Here is a 22,879-nt window from a genome sequence, read left to right on the forward strand (position 1 = left end):
TAGTGGACATAGAAACCATCTTTATTCTTCACAGGTTACACTTGGAAATTTGCACAATGAAAACAAATTCCTCTAATTAAAAAAATATTGTCATGAAATCATTTTCAATGAGGTTGGGTAGGGTACCACAGCAAAATCCTTCCTAGAATTTTCTGCAAATTTCCTTCACCTTCCTGCAGTAAGATTGGATCTCATTATTGGTTGCATTCCCCTCTCTGCCTTCTTTCTGCTTTTACACAGGTATGTCCAAGTTTCATACTAAGTCTCAGTGAGTGAAGTGAATGTGATTAGGGCGTAACAGTTTCTTAAAGAGAAATACTTTCCCCCATAATTTCCCCATATGCTCCGAATTGACTAAGACACCAACCCCAGCGGGGCTTACTCTGCGTGACCATTGCAGAAAAGAATTTTCAAAATAAAATGAGGAAAACATTTAAAAAGTGTCTAGTCGACTGTGAGTGTATCCAAGCATGTAACTCACAACATCTACTATCTGGTATCTTAGTGGAGGTGGTTAAAATTCCTTAGAACAAAAGTCTTTTTTCAACAGCAACTCTTTGGCCCTAGTTTTTAGGTTCCTAAGATCCAGAGCCACAAATGATGAAAAGGAAAACTGTAGGTGTCCATTAGAATTGATGCTATCTTGGGGACGGAGCAATAATATAGAAGTTTAGCAATAGAGGTATTAGCAATAATACTAGATAGGTTTGGGGAAGAGGCCCGAAAATATATATTTTCTCTAAGCTTGCTCCATTGATTCTTAGGTCCACTAGTGATAGAGACCTGCAGTTCTATTAGGTAGGAAATAACATGTGGTCTTCCTTGGTACAGAGATTAGGCTGTTTGCCTTGCATGTGGCTGACTTGGGTTTGATCCCTGGCACAGCATATGGTCCCTTGAGCCTGCCAGGAGCAATCCCTGAGTAAGATCAAGGAGAAAAGCCCTGAGCACTATTGGGTGTGATCCAAAAATAAAGCAAATAAACTCACCCCCCCCCCCGTCCCAAATACAATAAAACAACAAAACCCAAACAATTGCCATGATTCCAACTAGCAAGTGTCACCTTCCAAAGGAGCCATATGTTTGAACAATGGTGTTTGAGGTACTTACTTATTCAAACGTGTCTTTTTTCCTTCTGGGTTTATAATTAGTTCCTAATTTTTATTTTGTGGGTAGAGAATAAAAGGATCAATGATTCTGACATTTTCACCATTTTGAATGAATTGGTCAATCCATTCTTTTGATATGGAAACAATTGGCTTAAATTTCATTGATCTAACTAGTTCTTTTTGGCATCATGTAGATAACAGCTTTCTAAACTAGTAAAGTAGTAATTGAATGGATACTATAAACATAGGTTAATCTGAAATTCATGCACATTTGTTCTTGGAATGTGATTTTTACTTAAATTTGAACATGAGTGTTTCTTATATCTAAGAGTTCATTTCAAACAAAATATTGAATCCATAAAGTAAAAATCTACTCAGACTTTTCTATTTTAAATTTTTTGTTGTTCTATATTTTTTCATTTTCATGCTATGAATGCTGTTATTGGGAAAGGGGTAAATTAGAAAATTATTTTGAAGGCATTTAGGGGTGAGAAGTATTTTTTTTTCCTTATTTTACAATTCCAATCCATTAAAAAAATCTCGGAGGGAACTAAGAAGCTATACAGCAAAGTGACTATTTTACTTTGCATTTATCATGTGTTTGTTAAGAATTCATTTAACAACTATTTCCTTGGGATATACTATGAGTCAAAAATTAGACATAAATCGCAAACAACACCTTCAAGATACTGGTCTTTATTAAGATTATATTTAAGCGGTGGGATTCAGATGATTTAGGTAGAGAAAAGTGCTATAAAGAAAAGGAACTGGACTTTTTGATGTGATGGTGGCAGGATTGATGCTACTTTAATGGACAGTTGGGGAAGGTCTTCTTGAAGAAATGGAAGCTGAAGGCATATGACAGTCTGGACAGAGTTCAGGCAGAATGCCCAGCAAGTGTCCAAAAAACTAGTAGTTTTTATAGTGAAAACTAGATCAACAGCATTGTGCAGAATGCATAAAAACAGTGCGTAAAAATATATTAGCTTTTTTATATATATCGCCTCGGAGGGAATAGGCTCCAGCTTCCCTCCCCACCCCGAGCAGAGCTCCCGGCAGCCAAAGACCACCGAAACCTAGCCACAGCCATGCTCAAGGCCCCTCTCCACATGTTTGGACAAGCCTCATGCATGAAGGTATCGGCAGAGGAACCCAGGTGTGTGTAATCCCATCAATGGCCAACATCCAGAGACTTAAAAGCAAGCTCCCAGAAGCATCTATAACCTACTTATAACCTACTTCTCCCTCTGGGCGAAACTAGCAAGCTTCTGAGAGTTTCTTGCCCACATGGGACAGCCTTGAAAGCTTCCCATGGTGTATTCATATGCTAAAGCCAGTAACAAGTTGGATCTCATTCCCCTGACCCTGAAAGAGCCTCCAATGCTGCATCGTTGGGAAGGACGAGTAGAGAGAGGCTTCTAAAATCTCAGGGATAGGACAAATGGAGAGGTTACTGAGCCCGCTCGAGAAATCGACGATCCACGGAATTTTGTGATTTGTGATTCGTGATTTTCATTTAAATATTCACTGGGCATCTAACAGATTCTAGTTTCAATGCCAGGTATGAGTTACTTGGAGAGAGTCTTGACTTCAGATAGCTCATTTTCGACTCTAGAACAGTGATTGTCAGTGCATGGTTTCAGATTATCTGCATTTTATTCACGCATGTTCCTCATTCCTAATCTTTTCCCCCATGGATTCTGACTAGATAGGTTTGGGAGAGGGGCCCCAAGGTATGTATTTTTCTCTAAGCTTGCTCTACTGATTCTTAGGTCCACTAGTGATAGAGACCTGCAGTTCTATTAGGTAGGAAATTACATGTGGTCTTTCTCGGTACAGTAAGTGCTAGAACATGAAGTATAAGTAATTGACCAATGGCAAGAATACTTTATAATATTCAAGAGTAAAAACTTTGCCCAGTTTATGAAACCATAAATATGGTTGATTTCTTTCCCAAATAACACCTTACAATCCTGAAGCCCAGCTTTTTAATTTTTTTTTTTTTTTTAGCTTGCTGGGAATTTTGTGTGTCTGCTTTTGGGTATGGTTAGAGGACTTTGCCTGACACTCTTAAGTATCATCTAAACCTGCTCCCCACTGAAACAAACTCTCACTTTTTGTTTTTGGGCCATACCCAGTGGTTCTCAGGACTTGCTTCTGGCTTTTCATTGAGGAATTACTCCTGGTAGGGTTCAGGAGACCATATGTGGTGACGGGATCAAACTCGGGTTAACTGTTTGCAAGGCAAGAGCTGTACCTACTAAACTATCACTCTGCCTCCCCCCCAAACTTTTGCCTTTTAGAAATGATCTGTCAACTAAGATTTTCCAAGGGCTCTTGAATCCTAGAAGAAATTATAGTTGTAAGTAGATTAACCTAATTAAAATTCTTCCCCAGAACTCCTTTTTATATCTATTTTTAAAGTATAATGCCACCAAAAAAGGAGATGGGACAACTTAATTTAATTCTCTCTTTAGATTTCTATGTATATAGTTAATTTTTTTTCTTTTTGGGTCACACCGGTGTTGCACAGAGGTTACTCCTGGTTCATGCACTCAGGAATTACTCCTGGCAGTGCTCAGGGAACCATATGGGATGCTGGGAATTGAACCCGAGTCGGCTGCATGCAAGGCAAACGCCCTACCCGCTTTGATTATTGCTCCAGCCCTTATAGTAATTTTTTTTAAATTCAGAATGACTGCTATACATTTCTAAGAAATCTTAAAAGAAGGAATCTTAGAACTTTAGATACAAGTATAGATTTATGCTGATCTATATAAAGCTACACGGCAGAGCCTGGCAAGCTCCCTGTGGCATATTCGATATGCCAAAAACTAACAATAATGGGTCTCATTCCCCTGACCCTGAAAGAGTCTCCAGCATGGCAGCATTGGGAAAGATGAGTAAGGAGAGGCTGCTAAAATTTCAGGGCTGGAATAAATGGAGACGTTATTGGTGCCTGCTCGAGTAAAACAGTGAACAACTGGATGACAGTGATACAGTGATATAAAGCTGAGGATTAACAACATCTAAATTTCAGGATTGATATTAGAATGCAGCCTATAAGGTCAAAGCAGGAGTCTTCTGTTTTTCTGTCAAATAGTTTCTTAAAGTTTATATCTCATATAATCACCATTTCATTATTTTTTTTTATCTTTACAAGTTTCTGTCCATAAGTAATCAATAGGAATGGGTGGATTCTAAATGGGTAGATAATGGACAAAAGATCACTTGAGGTTAGAAGTGGTTAAGGAGGAATCATTTGATATAAATTTTGGGCAAATGGGAACTTTAGACATTGAGAAGATGGTAAAAAACCCGAATTTTGAGGCAGGCAATCTATTGATTATTTTTCTGTTTAGTTCTTCAGAATGGTAATATCACTTCTACAAAAAAAATATGTTGGCTAGCTGAAAAATTCGGATCACATAAAATTTTATGAAGCCCAAAATAAAGATGTAAATTTCCAGTAAATGTCAGGGAATGACATAACTATGTAGAGTAATGAGAACCCGTCAGTGACGCTAGACAAATAGAGTGCATTAGACAAGGGCTGCTTCCCCAGGGAGCAATGCTGTGTAAAAGCAAATAGAGAAAATGTTCCTTTCAATTTTTTATTTTGTTTCTTTTGACTTAGTAATTCATACAGATCTTTCTTCACTCATTCAACAATTATTTGCTGATAGCTAATTGTGGCATTGTGCAGTGTTAATTTCTGTAGAGAGAGCATTAAAGAAGATAGAAAGGTCCTTGTCTATACTATGTTCATATGCCATTACAGTTTCATTTCATTTTTAACTATGAAAATGAATGCAGTTCATTGGTTTTTGTCAGGTGTGCTAAAATGTTGAAAAGGAGACATCTGTAAAAAGCAAAGTCTGACAGAAGAAGAACCTTTCCTTTTCTCGGAATTTGCTGTTCCTCTGGTTTCCTTTGCTCATGAGTCAAACAATTCTTATGTCTGTTATAAAACTACTGTTTAGTTAGCTTTGGCTCTATCCCTGGTTTGCTGGTAATTCTGAGTACCTCAAAATGCTTTCTTGATTTTATCAATCATGCATGAGTGCTATGACGCCACTATACCCAAACAGTGGCATTGGCCTTTGAGACCAATTTTGGTACAACATAGTTGCTGGAAGTTCAAAAACGTCTTTCCCACTAAAGAATAGTTGACTCACAATCAAAGCACATCCCCCCCCCGCCTGCCCCATGTCTTTCTTAACAGTAAAAATCTCAGCTAATATTTAACATTCCTTTGAACTGAACCATGGACTTTCACCTTGTATTTCTCGAGAGTGTGGAGAGCTAGGCTCTAATATTAGTATTTATAAACATGTCTAAAATAGAGACACAAATTTATCATTCCCTACTGATGGGCCTTTGAGACTATACCCCTTCCCACCCTCCCCATTTAAAACACATTCAGAAAAGTCACACATGATCAAATTGATAGATTCAGGATTCCATTGCAAAGTGAGATTCATGTAGTAAAATTGTCATTATTACTATATAGGTCCAAAAGATACTTTCAATCTCTTTCAACTTATATCCTACCCCTGAACCCCTCTAGGCGTGATCCCTGAGAGCAGGGTCAGGAGTAAGCCCTGAGTGTAGTCGAGTGTGATTGCAAAGCCAAAAATACAAATGATTTTATTTCTAAAAATTGATTCTGAAATAAAGTTAACCAGTTCAATGAGAGTATCATACATTTGGAACATTAATTCTATCCCGGGCTTCCCTACTTTGGAAATGATTTTATAATATACCCAGCTTCTCAGGCTCAATGTTTAGATGTTCCTTTTTGTATTAAAACGTATTTCATTTTTGGAAGACATAAAACAAACAAACTTCTCTCTCTGGGAGCAAAGACCAGACTAGAGGTGACAGGGGAGTGCAGCAGGGCTGGGGGCATTTTGGTGGTGGTGCATTTTTGTGCAGAAGTTTTGTACATCAATATCATAAACTTTAACATTGTTGTAACTTTCTATACTATAATAGCAAATGAATGTATTTATACAGTGTTTTAAAACTTAACAGTTATTCCAATAAAATCCACAATAGCATTTCATTTGTAAGCTTTTTTTTGTGGGGGAGGGTTGGGGCTCTCCTACCAAGTGTGTTCAGAAGGCCCAGGATCCCCCTTCTGCCCAAGAGATTTTCTGTCAACCAAAAGAGTGGGTCAACTCAAGTGCCTGAGAATGTTGTGTTGTCCATTTCCTTTGGTCAGGGACTCCCCAGGGCCATTCCATGGTGCTTGGTGCTCTCCAAGGCCACATATGAGGGGAGCATGTGCTTTCAGGGATCATACTGGGGTGAGCTACACGCAAGGCATGTGCTTTTATCTTTGTACAACCTCTCACTTCCTCAAATGTAAGCTTTGAGGCAAGTCATGGGGATATACATTGTATGATTTATCAAAATTTTTTTGTGTGTGAAAATTATATATTCCTAAAAATAGTTTCTCAAAGGTCAACTAAAAAAGGTTTAACTTATTTGGCAGCAAGAGTCGATCCTTCTTTCCTTTTGTTTTTAGGCCATAGTCAGTTATACTCAGGGCTTACTCCAGGCTCTATGTTGCCGCATCTCTCTGGTCACTCCTAGTGGTGTTTGGGACCTGGGGTTTGTGGAAAGGATAGATGGTGCTGGGTATTGAAATTGGGCTAGCTATGTACAAGCAAGCACCTTACCAATAGTACGATCTCTCAGGCCCTTCTGTTAACGTTCAATCTTTCTATCTCACTTCTCTTTTTCCTTTGCCTATCCTACCTTTTCTTCCTCCATCTCCTTATGCTATAGCTAATTCATTGCACACAACTGAATTTTACGCCCATTGAAGAACTAGTACTTATTTTCCCCCTTCCTCCAGTTCTTGGCAACTACCACTCTATTTTCTTTTTCTGTGAGTTTGACTATTATGAGAGCTTGTTTGAAGGTTCTAACTCGGCAGTGCAGCTACTTGTAAACTCTTGACTGAAGAACGGCCTGTTTCTATTCTGAGGAAATCCTCTTAAAAAAATTTTATTGAATCACTGTGAGATAGTTACAACCTTGCACGCAGCCAACCCAGGTTCGATTTCTCCATCCCAGCAAACTACCGAGAGTATCCTGCCTGCACAGCAGAGCCTGGCAAGCTACCCGTGGCATATTCCAATATAACAAAACCAGTAACAAGACTCACAACAGAGACGTTATTTGTGCCTGCTCGAGCAAATCGATGAACAAGACGACAGGGTAACAGTGCTACAGTGCTACACTCTCGATGCTTAGTGTTTACTCCTGGCTTTGCACTCAGGAATAACTTGTGGGCGGTGCTAGGAATTACCATATGGAATGCCAAGGATCAAACCTGGGTTGCCCTCAAGGAAGGCAAGTGCCCTTCCAGCTCTACTATCTCTCAGCCCTGTCCTCGAAGAGCAAACCAAGCACGTAGCTTTGGGAGGGTTATGCAAGGAGGGAGGAAGATGATTCAGCCAGATCCGCTGAATCAACCCTGGCATTCACTGGGATGACAGATGTTGCAGCCAATGTACCCTCACCTCAGAGTTTAACTATTTTGAATTCCTAGAAGATGTTCCTTATATCTTTTTATTTCTCATTCAATTCATCATCAAATTTATTTCTACAAAATTTCTAAATTAATTTTGCTAATATACTATCACTTGGCAGAGCCTGGCAAGCTATCCGTGGTGTATTTGATATGCCAAAAACAGTAACAACAAGTCTCAAAAAGGAGATGTTACTGGTACCTTCTCGAGAAAATCGATGAGCAACGGGATGACAGTGAATATACTATCATTATTTGTCTAGATTACTGTTAACAGCCACATAACTGGAGTCCCTTTTTCTACTCATGCCTGAATCTAATCCACGCAGGGAAGTAAGAATGATGGTCCAAAACTGTTGGCTAGGTCTGATCACTCCCCATTTCCTCTACTATTTGAAACAATCAAACATTTCCCCCACTACATGTAAGCAAAACAGTGCTATTTGGTATGACTTGTTAGTTTATTTGGGGGGGGGGGGTTATGGGAATGCTTATTTTTCCCATGAATTAATAGTAATGGCATTCCAGACCTCCAAACTAACCTATCAAATGTTACCAAATAATTCTGTTCTACTATTTTTTGCTTTTTTGTTTTGATTTTGGGTCACACCTGGCAACGCTCAGAGGTAACTCCTGGCTCGGCACTCAGGAATTACTCCTGATGGTGCACAGGGGACCATAAGGAACACCGGGGATCAAACTCGGGTCAGAGGCATGCGAGGCCTCATGTTCCAACTCTTGGTAATGAGAAAGTAGAATGACAGTAGGAATATCTGTTAAACCAGGACTTCTGTTCTGCTTGCGTGGTTTGCAAGACCTTTCTTCCCTGTTTCAGAACACTGAACTAGTAGTCAGTGGTTTCATTGCTATCCTGGAACAAATCAGTTCTTTGACACCCCTGCAACACCTCCCTTACTGCTCTTCTGCCTGAACCACCGTCTAGGTTTTTACACTACCCGGCCTCCCTCAGATATCTCGTTAATGTGACCTTTTACAAGAGGCGGCCACTATCATTCAGTTTAAAGGAGTGACCTCATCCCCCCATAATTATTTCCCTTTATTTTGAGGTTATTTTTCATTACTAGGCACTAGACTGTATTTGTTTTCTTGTTTGTTATTTCCTCTCCAACTAGGTGGAATGTAAGCTCTGAAGGCGGAATGTCATTTTTGGCTTCATTCACCACTAAATCCTCTAAACACAAAAAGTGTTCCAGGAACATCATAGCTTTTACATACATATTTGAGTGAGCTAATACAGATGCTTTGCAATCTTGGAGGCCTAATTCATCTTTTATTTCTACCATATTTGTATAAGTACACTTTTCTACCTTGAGTATCATAGGTCAATCATCTTAGATTAGGATTTGATAGTTAAAGTAAAAATCAAATTGTGGGGAAAGAACAGATCTATAATAGCAATATGTAGGTTTTGAACAATTCACTTCATTTTAAAAAATTTTATTTTATTTTATTTTTAAATTAATTAATTAGTAAATCACCATGAGGGTACAGTAATAGATTTGCACATTTCCATACTTGTGTTTCCCTCGTACAATGTTCGAGCACCCCTCCCTCTACCAGTGACCATTCTCCACCACCAGTGAACCCAGTATCCCTCCCACCTCCCAATCCCTTTCCCCCTCCCCTGGCCACACCCCCCTGCCTCTGTGGCAGGGCATTCTCTTTTGTTCTCTCTCTCCTTTTGGGTGTTGTGGTCCGCAATAGGGGTATTGAGTGGCCATCGTGTTCAAGCTATAGTCTACTTTCAGCACTCATCTCCCCTCCCGAGCGGGTCCTCCAACCAGAGCTTACTTGATGTTCCCTTCTCCATCTGAACTGCCTTTTCCCCCAGCATGTGAGGCCAGCTTCCAAGCCATGGAGCCAATCTCCTGGTACTTATTTCTACTATTCTTCGGTGTTAGTCTCCTACTCAGTTATTTTATATTCCACAGATGAGCGCAATCTTTCTATGTCTGTCTCTCTCTTTCTGACTCATTTCACTTAGCATGATATTTTCCATGTTGATCCACTTATATGCAAAATTCATGACTTCATCTTTTCTAACAGCTGCATAGTATTCCATTGTATAGATGTACCAAAGTTTCTTTTACCAGTCATCTGTTCTCAGGCACTCGGATTTTTTCCACATTCTGGCTATTGTAAACAGTGCTGCGATGAACATATAAGTGTAAATGTCATTTCGACTATACATTTTTGCATCTCCGGGATATATTCCCAGAAGTGGAATTCACTTTATTTTTTTAGGCTGTAAGAAATTCCTGTCCTGCAATTTCTTTTATATATCAAATTAGATTAATAGTGAAGCATACCTAGCTTATTATATAATAATTAAATACATGCAAGTACTTGAAATTATATGAAGAACTCTATTAAAATAAGATATTCATTATTTAATGTATTTAAATCATTACCATTTTGTTTCTAGTTCTATGTGCTTATTTTTCACAAATATTCATGTCAGTAGATTTTAGCCTGTTATCATCATCATCATCATCATCATCATCATCATCATCATCCCGTTGATTGTCGAATTTCTTGAGCAGTCTCAGTAACATCTCCATTCGTCCTAGCCCTGAGATTTTAGAAGCCTCTCTTTACTTGTCCTTCCCAATGGTGCTGCATTGGAGACTCTTTTAGGGTCAGGGTCAGGGGAATGAGACCCATCATGTTATAGTATACATGTTATAGTATATAATTACCAAGATTTTGTTGTCACACTGGCACTTTGGTTTGATACTTATCCTGTGTAGGGTTTGGCTTATTGAGGTAAGAAACGGTTGGGTAACTGAGAAGTCTTAGACAAGAATATAAAGACATTAGTATTGGCAGAAAACAGATTTTTAAATCCAAGGACACCAGTGATGAAGAGTCTGTAATGATGGAGGGTGTGGTGGGAACCTCAATCCACTGGCAAAGATGTGACTTTTCTGTAGGAGTCCTTTGATGACGACCTCTGGGAGGCCGCATCGGCAAAGTGAGCAGAGTTCAGGTGCAAAGGCCAAGCTCTATATCCGGGAAGAGAAGTGAGTTATAGAGCTTCCTGGTTAGCTCTTTACTACTCTGTAAAGGACATGAGCACCCCTCATGATAGCTAACCTTTTGAGAAATAGAGCAGGAGATCAAATCTGCTATTCTGGCTTCTTTCTTACATATAGGACAAATTTGGAGAGAGAGAGAGAGAGAGAGAGAGAGAGAGAGAGAGAGAGAGAGAGAGTGAAAGAGAGAGAGAGAGAGAGAGAGAGAAACCAACAGTATGGTTACTGCCTGTCCTTTCCACGCTCTTGTAACCATTCATTGAATAATGTGAAGCATTATTCTAAATTTTAATTCGACCTTAAGAATCTCTTAAAGCATGCAAATTACATCTACTTCCTCCCTATTTCAAATAGAAATAAAATGATGCCCAGAGAGGTCGAACTATTTGTCCAAAGCTATGGAAATTGATTACAACTTCATGCTGTTTTGTTTGTTTTTTGAACCACACATGGAAGTATTCAGGAGTTATTCAGGAATCACTTGTGGCAATGCCTGAGGTTGTTCAGGCAAGAGCTAGAGAAAAAACTGCATAGAATCAGGGGATCATTTAAAATAGTAACCAGCACAATTGGTTATCAGTTATGAGATTAGGTTCTGCACAATTTTATGAAAAGCACTGAAATAATGATTTTTTTTTGATTCATAAAATGAAGTTAGCTCATGAACAACCTCAGGCAAGTCTCTTAGCTTCTTTGTAAATTCATAGTTATATTTTCTGACTGAAAAGTGGGGATAATCGTATATAATTCATTAATTTGCTATGAATAATTAAATATGTAAAGTATGACAAGAATGCCCTTTAGATAAGCAAACATTTTAATGTTTATTTTTATATTTAGATACAAAAGTAGATGAGATAAGAATGAATAAATTTTTATAATGCCCAAGGAAAACAACAGATGAGGGAAGAATAAATCAGAAATTTTCTCCTCTTCAGCACTTACATATATATATATTTATGTACATATGTACAAATAAGAAACTATTACATAGATGTATTAGTAGAGTGTTTTGCAGTCTCCAGCTGTAGTAATTTTAAATTCTCACTAGATGGCGATTGTGAGACACCGTAGCTTCAGTAGCAACAGGTTTAAACTGATGGGTCAAACCTGTATTTTGTTCCCTGCAGTAATGTGACCTCAGGGTGTCAGCTCCTCACAAAGTGGTCTTTTAGTGAAACATTATTTAGTCAACATGGCTTGCCTTCTGTGGCTACTCCTGGGACTCAGACAAACATGACCAATTTTCCTGATGGCAACTTTCCAAAAGACTGCATTTATTTTGCCTCTCTCCTATTGCAAATCCCTCCCAAGAATACTCTGGCCTGGTGTCAAGACATCATTACTGAGGTCATCATTGATCCTGTATTAAGAAGATTAATCAATGTTTTTCATAATGTGCTTCTTTTGCTCCCGCACCCTCTCCCCAGCAGCCTCAGTACTGAGTACCTAGGAACTGGCAGAAAAAGAAAATAATCTTGGGTTTCATCTTGGGCTTGCTGGCCAGGACTCAGTGTCAGATGTCCCCCTGATGGTTAGATGCTTGCTAAGGCTGGGGAGCCTCTGAGATGTACCCATGTTTAGCACCATAGAACTGTCTGTATTGGGGAGATTGTCTGAGATTATTTTGTTTGACCTTCTCATTTTGGTGTTTTTTTTTTTTTTTTGGCTTTTTGGGTCACACCCAGCGATGCTCAGGGGTTACTCCTGGCTCTGCACTCAGGAATTACTCCTGGTGGTGCTTGGGGACCATATGGGATGCCAGGGATCAAATCCGGGTCGGCCGCATGCCAGGCGAACGCCCTACCCTCTGTACTATCACTCCAGCCCCCAACCCTCTCATTTTGTTGAGAAGGAGACAGAGGGCCTCCCTGAAGACCACAGGGTTAAGCCTCTGGCCAAGTCAGGGCCTGAGGCTGACAAATTTGCAGCTTTTTTTTCTGACAATTTTTTTTCTGAACCTCTCTTCAAAATCAAGGTCACTAGTTAAAAATTATATCTTAACATTGACTCATAAAGAAATAGACTTATTTATTTCTATGAATTGATTCACTCATTTTCACAGAAATTTCTATACGTATTAAAAAATGTGAAGACATACCTATCTCGATTGCTTGTTCGAATGTTTCTTTGCGTGCCTAGTTCAACTCTGGAGATAACTGTTTTCTTTCTTGAGCACACACTTCTCCCTTTTCCCCCCTCTCACAACTTTCTAAATAAGTGTCAATAAAATCTTTCTTGCTTCACTCCTCCTCTGCACCCACATGCACTCAAAGTGCTCGATGCCTTTCTATCTAGTGTGCTAGAAGGGAGGGAGAATCAAGTTAAATATGTCCTTCTTATGCTCATTGCAGCACTAGTCATGAAACCCCAGATCTGCAGACAACACAAATGCCTCAGAACAGATGACTGAATAAAGAAACTATGGTACAAGTACAAAAACCTAATACTCCTCAGCTACATAAAAGATGCAATCATGCTATTTGTTACTTCCTGGGTGGATGTCAAGGGCATGATGCTGAGTGAAGTCAGCCAGAAAGAGAGGGACAGTTAGAGAATGATCTCTCATATGCAGGACATAAGGAAACACAGTACGGGAATAACAAATAGCCAAAAGCAACAGAACCTGACAACTTGTTTATAGAACTGAGCTTACCAAAGCAGTGAGATGCAGGAAGTGGAGTGTGGATTTGAGTGGGTGGCTGGAGACCCTAATTTAATGAGGAAACAGACATTCTGTTAGCACCCCCATGGTGTTGAATGCTGCATGTATGAAAGAAACCCTTCTATTAACAGTATTGCACAATTGCAAATCACAGTGACTAATATCTAATTTTTAAAATGTCCTTCTTGGGAGCTGGAGAGAAATTAAAATGGGTAAAACACTTGTCTTGCAAGCGATTGGCTCGGTTTTGATCCCCACCACACCACATGGTCCTCCAAGCCTGCCAGAAGTGATCCCTGAGTGCAGAGCAAGGAGTAAGTCCTTGAGCACTTTCGGATGTGGCCCCAAACCCACAAACCTCCCCTAAAGGTTTTGTGTGTGTGTGTGTGAGCTATTTAGTGCAAAAATTACACATATAGACAAGTATGAAGTTAAAACTCTGAAATTGCATTATATTATAAACCAATGGTAAATAGAAATGAAAATTAAAATATCATATTCTTACTTGCTAGAAGAGGTACATGCGCAGGGCGTCTTGGAAATGGATGAATAGAACGAAGTTAGGCACAGGAATCAGGATAAATAGGACAGGCAAGAACAGGAAGCCTTAACATTAAACTTTGGATGATGGTAGGAATGATCTGAAGCAAAAGCAGGGAAAGACAGTTGGGAAGAGGGATGGGTACAGGGCCATGAAAAAAAGTGGGAATCATAAGGATTTGTTCAGTTGAAAGGAAGATGTGGAGAACGTGTCATATTATAAAAAAAAAATCATAGTATTTTACTATAATAACAGATAACAAAATGAATGGCGACCATGTGCCAAATACTATAATAAGTATTTTACATCTATTAGTCTAAGTTGACTTATCCTTAAACAACTTTCTGGAGTCTATTCTCATCTCATTTACATGTCAATAGAAATGCAAACAGTATTGTACTTTTTTTTTAAATTAAGTGCTCTATTTCCATTTCTTAGACAGACATTGAATTTAGAAAAAGAGCCTTAATATTTATCTGTTCCAGTACAAACTGCAGTGCTTAGTTTGTCATTTGGAAAGATAAGAATGTGTTCTTAATATAATTGATTTTATACCCACAAATTTTTCTTAAATGCATAAAATCAAGAGAATTTTGATATCCTTGGTTGAAAAACAAATGCTCTATTATTCTTCATTTTATCAGCTGTAAATATGGGCAGTGTCTTATGATACTGGATTGTTTTAGGATAGTGGCAAAGAAAACTCATTTCAATGATGTGAGTCATGAAAGAAAGGAAGCTGAGTAACGAGTGAGTGATCTGTTCTCAATGATATACTATGATAATGGCTTTATTATATTTGCTATTTTAAAAGTAAAATAAACTTCACTGTACGTGTGCTTCTCATTTAATTTATGAATATTAGTCTACATTATCATTTTTCTTCCTTTGTACAGGGTACCCACAACCAAACAAAATATTCAAGTTATAAAGTTTGGGGAGGATTCGAAACAACCCTTAGGTAAAATTCCAGAAATACCCGATTCTTTGGTAATTTTTAGTGATTTCATTTTTTCCTAAGAAAACGTTTTTTATTTTTTCAGCTGCTTAATTGTCTCGCCTGCAAAATTTTTACTTTGGAAGAGATCATTCATTTTGCCTCTGTCAATTCAAATCAATTGTAGTTTACTATTTAATTATTAAATGGCAGAAAGAACTCCTTTCTGAATTTCCTTGGTAAAAATTTGGTGTTGTTCTCATAAAAGAAGAAATCATACCAATTATTTCTGCAGAAACTTTTAAAGGGAAGCCTGAATTAATTATTCATTTCATTTTTCAGCAATTTTAAATTTAAAGATATGATTCAACTTTTAGTAATTTTAAGCTTAAAGATATGATTCCCATGCGGCATTTTAAACATCTCAGGGGCAAAGACAAGCCAGTTTGCAGCAGACATCATTAGCACCGATTGATGATAAGTTTGTTTTAAGGTGCAAGAGTTACCCTTAAAAGATACCCAGATTAAAAGAGAGGGACAGACATAGAAGGACTGCACTCATTTGTGGAGTACAGAATAACATCACCTGAGGCTGACACACAAGGACAGTAGATACAAGGGCCAGGAAGATGGTCCCATAGCTGGAAGACTGCTTCATGAGTGGAGGGGGGAAGGCAGATGGAATAGAGAAGGAATCACTAAGAAAACGATGACTGGAGGAACCAACTGGGATGGGAGATGCATGCCAAAAGCAGATAATGGACCAAACATGATGACCTCTCAGTGTCTGTGTTACAAGCCATAATGCCCAAAAGTAGAGAGAGAGTATGGCGAATATTGTCTGCCATGGAGTTAGAGGGGGGGTGGGAAAGGGGGGTATACAGGGGATATTGGTGGTGGGGAAGGTACACTGGTGGAGGGATGGGTGTTTGATTATTGTGTGATTGTAACCCAAACATGAAAGCCTATAACTATCTCACGGTAAATCAATAAAATAAAATAAAATAAGATAAAATATACCCAGATTTTTCATTTTTATAATAACAATTTTGTGTATTAAAAGCTCATATTACAACTTTGATCTTTATACTCGTATCACCACTGAGAGTAAACTTTCTTAAAAAAATCTAGAAATCTTAATATAATTTTCACCTTCCTTGTTTAGAGAATTCTAATGGTTCAAAGATGGCTTTATCTTATTTTTTTTACTGCTTGTATATATAATTTACTTGAGACCTTTGATTTATAAATAATAAGAACTAACATGATAGGGAATGGTGCTATAAAGTCTCTATTGCAACACAAACTGTTTAGAAGGGTAGAATAACTTCTTGTAAGATCTTGTTTAAAACTATGTATTTTCCAAAAATTTGTTCACAAATTTATCAATTTGTGTACTCTTTAAGTATCTGACTATTCAATACTTAGTAAATATTCAATACTGACTATTCAATATTCAAAATGTCTGACTATTCAATATTCCCTCAATATGTAGAACTGTTCCTTGCTTTAGTCATTGTATTTGCTATCCAAACCCTTGCGGGCTTGAAATGAATAAAATAGAATTAATCAAAAATATTCTAATGTTGTCATGATTGGTTGAATTATAATTTCAAATAGTTCTAAAATGAAAGTAATTAGCTTAAGAGTTTGGCTTCTGTTCCCTTTTGCTAATTTTCAGTTTTTTTCTTTTTTTGCTTTTTGGGTCACACCTGGCAGTGCACAGGGGCAATTCCTGACTTTGCACTCAGGAATTATTCCTGGTGGTGCTCGGGGGACCATATGGGACGCTGGGAATCGAACCCAGGGCATGCAAGGCAAATGCCCTACCCACTGTACTACTGCTCAGCTCCAGTTTCTTAAATGAGATAATTATGATCTAACTCAGTACAGTGCTTGAGCCTATATAATAAATGCCCAAAAGACAGAAGCTTTTAATTACTTGAGCTTTTTTTTTATATGCATTTTTCCTCTGAAATAAGATCCAATTTCAACTGAGAATTTTCATTTTGATTTCTTCTTTTTAGGGATTATATGTAAAATATCTTAATGAATTGCTAGAAAGAATAAAATATACTGTATTTCATAGTAAGTTTATATGCATTTTATATTGCATCTGTCACCTAATAGTCCATTGTCTCATTGACTCATTATGTTTAATGAGAGCATATTTTAAAATGAGGTGTGATACAAAGCCATAAAGGTAATTTATAGTTCTTTCCATGGCACTTTTGCTCTAAGCCTTTCAAGCATTTAGCAAGTATGAAATGAGCCCTCTTAATGAATGAGCAACTTGAGGCATCAACAAAAGACGTGTGATTTTTCCCCTGGTGTGAGAATAACTAAACAACTGATACCAATCTATAATTGCTTCACTTCTGACAACTTTGTCTCAGTCATGTTAAGACAGGTGTATAAACGAGTCCAATACTATGTGTCTATATTTGGGGACTCCAAACAATGGGATCCTCTAGTCCCATCTTGTCTATGAGATAGTGTAACCCAGATATGTGGCCACATTGTCTAATTGTCACAATGAAGAAGTTAAAAGAAATAGGTGAAATTAATTTTAATGTATTTTAAAGCCAAGGTATCCAAAAATATCATTTTAACATGCAATAAATATTTAAAAAATTGATAAATTTAACATCTTGTTATCTACTCAGAATCTCAAAAAGATAGCATCTAATTTACACAGTGCACATCTCAGTCAAACGCTCAATCCTTACAAATGTCCATGGCCCATGGCTCCCATACTGGAAAGCACAGCTCGGAATTGGAAGGCACACAGAGGATAATACAGAGAGCAGCTGTGTGGTATAGGGAAAGGATTTTAAAAACAAGAGCAGGATTATGAGACGTTTCTGTTTTAGATATGACACATAATATTGTGTGTCTTTGAACAATAATTTAGTTCTCTGGTTATCAAATTTCCACTCTGTAAAACTGTCTGGAGGCTATGGGGGGGATTAAGAGACTGTATATGAAAGTGCTCTCTTCTATCATCACTGTATCACTGTCTTCCTGTTTTCATTGATTTGCTCGAGTGGGCACCAGTAACGGCTCCATTCGTCCCTGTTGCGAGCTAGTGTAGCCAGATGGCGTACTGGGGGCCCTTTCAGGTTCAGGGGAATGAGGACCATCGTTGTTTTTGGCATATTGAGTGCACCACGGGTAGCTTGCCAGGCTCTGCCATGTGGGCAGGATACTCTCGGTAGCTTGCCAGGATCTCTGAGAGAAACGGAGGTTTTTGGGGCGGCCTCTAATCACCTTTACAGGTGTTCCCAGTCTACCTAATTAAAAACACAAAACTTAGCTTAGTACTTTCATTAACGTCCAAGATATTTATTAAGATTTATAAATAATATGTATCAGATTTGGCAGAATGCCAAGTCCCTCAAAAATATTAAGCAAAATAATAGTCTCTAAAGTAACAAAAATTTCTGTCAGCATTTAAGGTAGTAGCACTATAGCACTGTCATCCCGTTGTTCATCAATTTGCACGAGTGGGCACCAGTAACATCTCCATTGTGAGACTTGTTGTTACTGTTTTTTGGCATATTGAATACGCCATGGGTAGCTTGCCAGGCTCTGCTGTATGGGTGGGATACTGTCAGTAGTTTGCCGGGCTCTCTGAGAGGGATGGAGGAATGGAACCCTGATCAGCTGCGTGCAAGGCAAATGCCCTACCTGCTGTGCTATCACTCCAACCAACATTTAAGGAAGGAATTTTTTTTCTTTTTGGGTCACACCCTGCTATGCACAGGGGTTACTCCTGGTTCATGCACTCAGGAATTACTCCTGGCAGTGCTCAGGGTTCCATATGGAATGCTGGGGATCGAACCTGGGTCGGCTGCATGCGAGGCAAATGCCCTATCCGCTGTGCTACTGCTCCAGCCCCGAAAAATATTTTTAAGGCAATAAGTTTTACATGCATTTTTCTTGCTAGATAACTGCTTAAAATAATAATCTTTAAAACTAATAAATCTGAGACACAGAGGTGGGTCACGGAAGACAGCAGCTCGCTGGAGATGGCTCTTGGGTCATATATCATCATATACATGTAAGGCTTGATTACCCTCTCTATTGTAGACTTACACTTACGGCTCCCCATCGGTCACATTCTATGTTGGTAGGCGTCTGATTTCCAGCTCTCTACTGAAACTAATTGTTCATTTTAAGCTAGCTTAACTCCCTAGTCCCTTTGCCCAATCTCTATCCTTAAAAAATGTAAGGCAGAGTGGGAGTAAGAAGTAAAGGAGTAAATTCAATATTGAATAGACAGGGTTATCTTGTCCCTTGCTATAATGTTTGGCAATAAAGTGAAACATACAGGTTATTTATATACCTACATATCATGATGACATCCATTAAGGATTGGACTTTATTTTTGTCACATAATATTAAACCTCATATTTTTAAAAGTTTCAGACAACTTCCATATTGAACTGTAGTTTCTCCTCTCTATTTATCTCCAGAATATAGTGCAACTATAAGAAAGTCCTTCCGCAGTGGGCTTGATTAATAAAACAGATAGGGCTCAATTTGGTAGGTTTTTCTGTTGGCATTTTTGGTTACAGATGTAGTTCATTAATTCCAATGTATTACACACCAGCCCGTTAGTGTGAATCCAACCTACATATTAATATCCAAACAGAAAGTGAGAAAAATTTAGTTCAATCTATATTATTTATGATTACTGTGTTTAAGGTACATAAAACATTTCAGTTAGCAAAATGAATGTTTCTGTGACAACTGTCACTCAGAGAAAAAGGTTATTCAATCTAAAATATGGAATCTTCCTACCAAAGTGTCTATGTGCATGATTCAGAAATACATATTTCATGACATAAAAAGAGAATCAGAAAGAACAATCAAGATAATTAAGATACATATCAGCTATTGTACTTATTTTTTCAGGGAAGCACACAGAATCTTAGTTATGATAGCCTAGATCCATATTGTAAGTTGTTTATGGTTTTATATCTAATATTTTTTCATTTTCTACATTGTTTAAAGTAATTTTTTTATTGTTATGTGAGATTAAGCATAAGTCAGGTTCATTTTCACCAAGCATACATATATTAAATCCATTCTCTATTTTTTCTGTCAAAATCCTTTCTTAATATGACTTTTATCCTTTTATTAGAAAACTATCATATTAGAAAACTATTATAGAAAACCATCCCAAACTTTGGTCCTGCCTCTGGCTGAATTACTGACCATCTTGGATAAGTGTGATTTTTATTTTCATTTGCCAAATCGTTGCTGTTGATCACTGAATGAAATAGTTTATTGATTCGCGGCTGGCCTCACGTTCCGGGGAAAGGGCAACTCAGAGAAGCGATCACCAACTACATTGTAGTTGAAGGCCATGTGGGGGAAGGGAGTTGCGGGCTGAATGAGGGCTAGAGACTGAGCACAGCGGCCACTCAACACCTTTATTGCAAACCACAACAGCTAATTAGAGGGAGAGAACAGAAGGGAATGCCCTGCCACAGTGGCAGGGTGGGGTGGGGGGGAGATGGGATTGGGGAGGGTGGGAGGGACGCCGGGTTTACGGGTGGTGGAGAATGGGCACTGGTGAAGGGATGGGTTCCCGAACTTTGTATGAGGGAAGTATAAGCACAAAAGTATATAAATCTGTAACTGTACCCTCACGGTGATTCTCTAATTAAAAATAAATAAATTATAAAAAAAATAAAGAAATAGTTTATTGAGCAGTCTTTATGTCTTACTTAGTTAAAAAACTTTTGCACCTTAGTTTAAAAACAAAGTTCACTTTGTAAAAGTCCAATAAATATATTTTTGATATTTCCACCATAACTTTACAAGCAATTCCTTTTCTCTGCCCTATAATAACCACCTTCTGTACTTTTATGATTTATTTTAATATTGCTATTGCAACTTTTTACTAGGCGGACCTTTCAGTGCCCTTGGCAGCAAGATTTTGTTGCAAAAAATCAAGAACTAAGCCTGTCCTTGGTGGCAACAATTATGAAGTTTTTCTGGATGGAGTTCAGGACTTACTTGCCCTGACATTATGAATGTAACCTGAGTTAGTCCAACTTCATCACCTTTTCCAAAATAAGTAATCAGCATGAGTCCTATAACTTGTTGCTTAAATGAGCATATATATTTTATATATATTTTTAATTCAATGGTTTTGGATTATAAATATTTCATTTGATTAACATCTGGCCTTAATGGATTTTAGCCAAAACAATTAGTGGTACCTGTAATAAAAATGTGATACTGTAGGAAAATCATTTTGTATTTCTCCAATAACTCTGAATGAATTCATTCTAGACAGGATGTAAGCACATGGGCTTCTTTAGCTAAAAGTCTAGATCTTTGGTTGTCTTTTTGTGATAACAAGCAAGCAAATATATGAGGATTCTTAAGTATTCCTTCTTTATGAAATAAAATTAAATAGATCATAAAAAGCCATTGTACTATTACATGTTAGGAAATATTGAGTGTGTCCAAGATTCACACTTAAGATCAGGCTATGGTAATAAGCATAGGATAACTCTTGAGTACTATGAGATAATGTCTACTCGTCAGAAATGAACGGTGTCTTTTTTTTTCATTAAAGTTAAAAAGTCAATTATGTTTTAATTGTACTGAGAGATAAATTAAGTAATAAGTAAGAATTTGGTATGCTGTTATGATATATTCAATACTGCATGTTAATAAATCATATGTATTAAAACACACTATTGAATATTAGATTGCATTTAGAAATATTTAGTTCATATCACTTCAGTCATCTCAAAGGATTATATTTTCATTACAACTAATATAACTGAAAACTATTAAAATACCAACCAGAAAAGAATCTGGCCCAATTAAGAGAAATTTGATGATAGAAAAGCACAAAAAGACATAACCAGAAGATGATAAGATTATTTTAATTTTCTTATTTGCACAGGAATTGTTTATTTTGCAAATCTCCAAATCTTTACGTAAAAACCCTCAGCGAATCATGAAAAGAAGCTTAAGTTAGCAATTTTCCTTTGCAAAAATCTAGCTGCTAGCATCTGGTGAACACTTGAATACTTTCTTAGGTTCTATGGAAATGATTATTTTAAGACTTGACTCAACATGAGCTTGGACTTAAAAATCAGTTGGAATCACACTCTGCACGTGCGTTTACTACTGGGGATTTTAAAAGCTCACATTAGGAGCAGGGGTCTCCTCAAGGCTGTACTGCTGTGGGGTGGGGGGTGAGAGGTAGGAACCGCAGCGTGCTGGATACCAACGGCCGCTATTCACAGCGACATGACCACAGCTGAGCGGAGGGTCACCCCCATGGCTGGGTTGTTGGGACGCCGGACTAGTTAGTTTCTCACACTTACATTTAGACTTGGCCAGCTTGGGAACCTGGACAACGTCTTTGCTCGTGTTGTCCTCTGGAACGCCTGCGTCCCGCAGAAGTTGCTTCAGCGGGTGAAGCTCCACTTCCTGAACAGCTTCTGCAAGAGGGAGGGTCAGAAAGGATACTTTGACTCAATTGGAAGGATGCTAAGAAACTGAATTGCTATTAAGGCTTTTTGTTTTTGAACCCTGGGAGAAGTGACCGTGCCGAATGGGGATGTATACAAAAAAAAAAAAAAAAGAGCACACTTCAATACAGATGCTTATATTTACTGAAATTTAAGTGCACATTTAGGAGATATTATAGATTATGCTAATGAGAGAATGATTGTTGTGTCTTTGCCCGTACCTATGCACTTACTGGTGTTCACACATATACTGGATAGTTTTGGCCCAAATAAACAATGCACCATATATTCTTATTGCTTTCTATAGTGTTTTGTGTGCTGCATACTCATGAATTTAATTACTCTAAATACCGATTTAAGATCTATTAGAAAGCATTTGGGCATCTGCTATAGAGGAAGCAAATTTATGAGCAAGTAATTCATCAGGAAGAAACGTTAGGTTTATAAAACAGAAAGTGGACTCTTGCAGTAACACATTCCCACCTAACTTAAAACAATAATTACAAAGTTAATTGTTCC

At 37.9% G+C, this 22,879-nt stretch overlaps 1 protein-coding gene across 1 annotated transcript in view; it reads right to left on the reverse strand.

The window, feature by feature from the left end:
* The window catches only part of COL8A1 (collagen type VIII alpha 1 chain), a 178,665-nt gene that overhangs the window by 57,882 nt on the left and 97,904 nt on the right, over positions 1 to 22,879 (reverse strand). Inside the window, exon 2 of the mRNA XM_004606750.2 lies at positions 22,214 to 22,330. The gene's annotated coding sequence lies outside the window, so the exon portion shown is untranslated. The remainder of the gene's footprint in view (positions 1 to 22,213; positions 22,331 to 22,879) is intronic.

Source organism: Sorex araneus, chromosome 2 (genome assembly GCF_027595985.1).
Source record: "Sorex araneus isolate mSorAra2 chromosome 2, mSorAra2.pri, whole genome shotgun sequence".
Classification (NCBI taxonomy): Eukaryota; Metazoa; Chordata; class Mammalia; order Eulipotyphla; family Soricidae; genus Sorex; species Sorex araneus.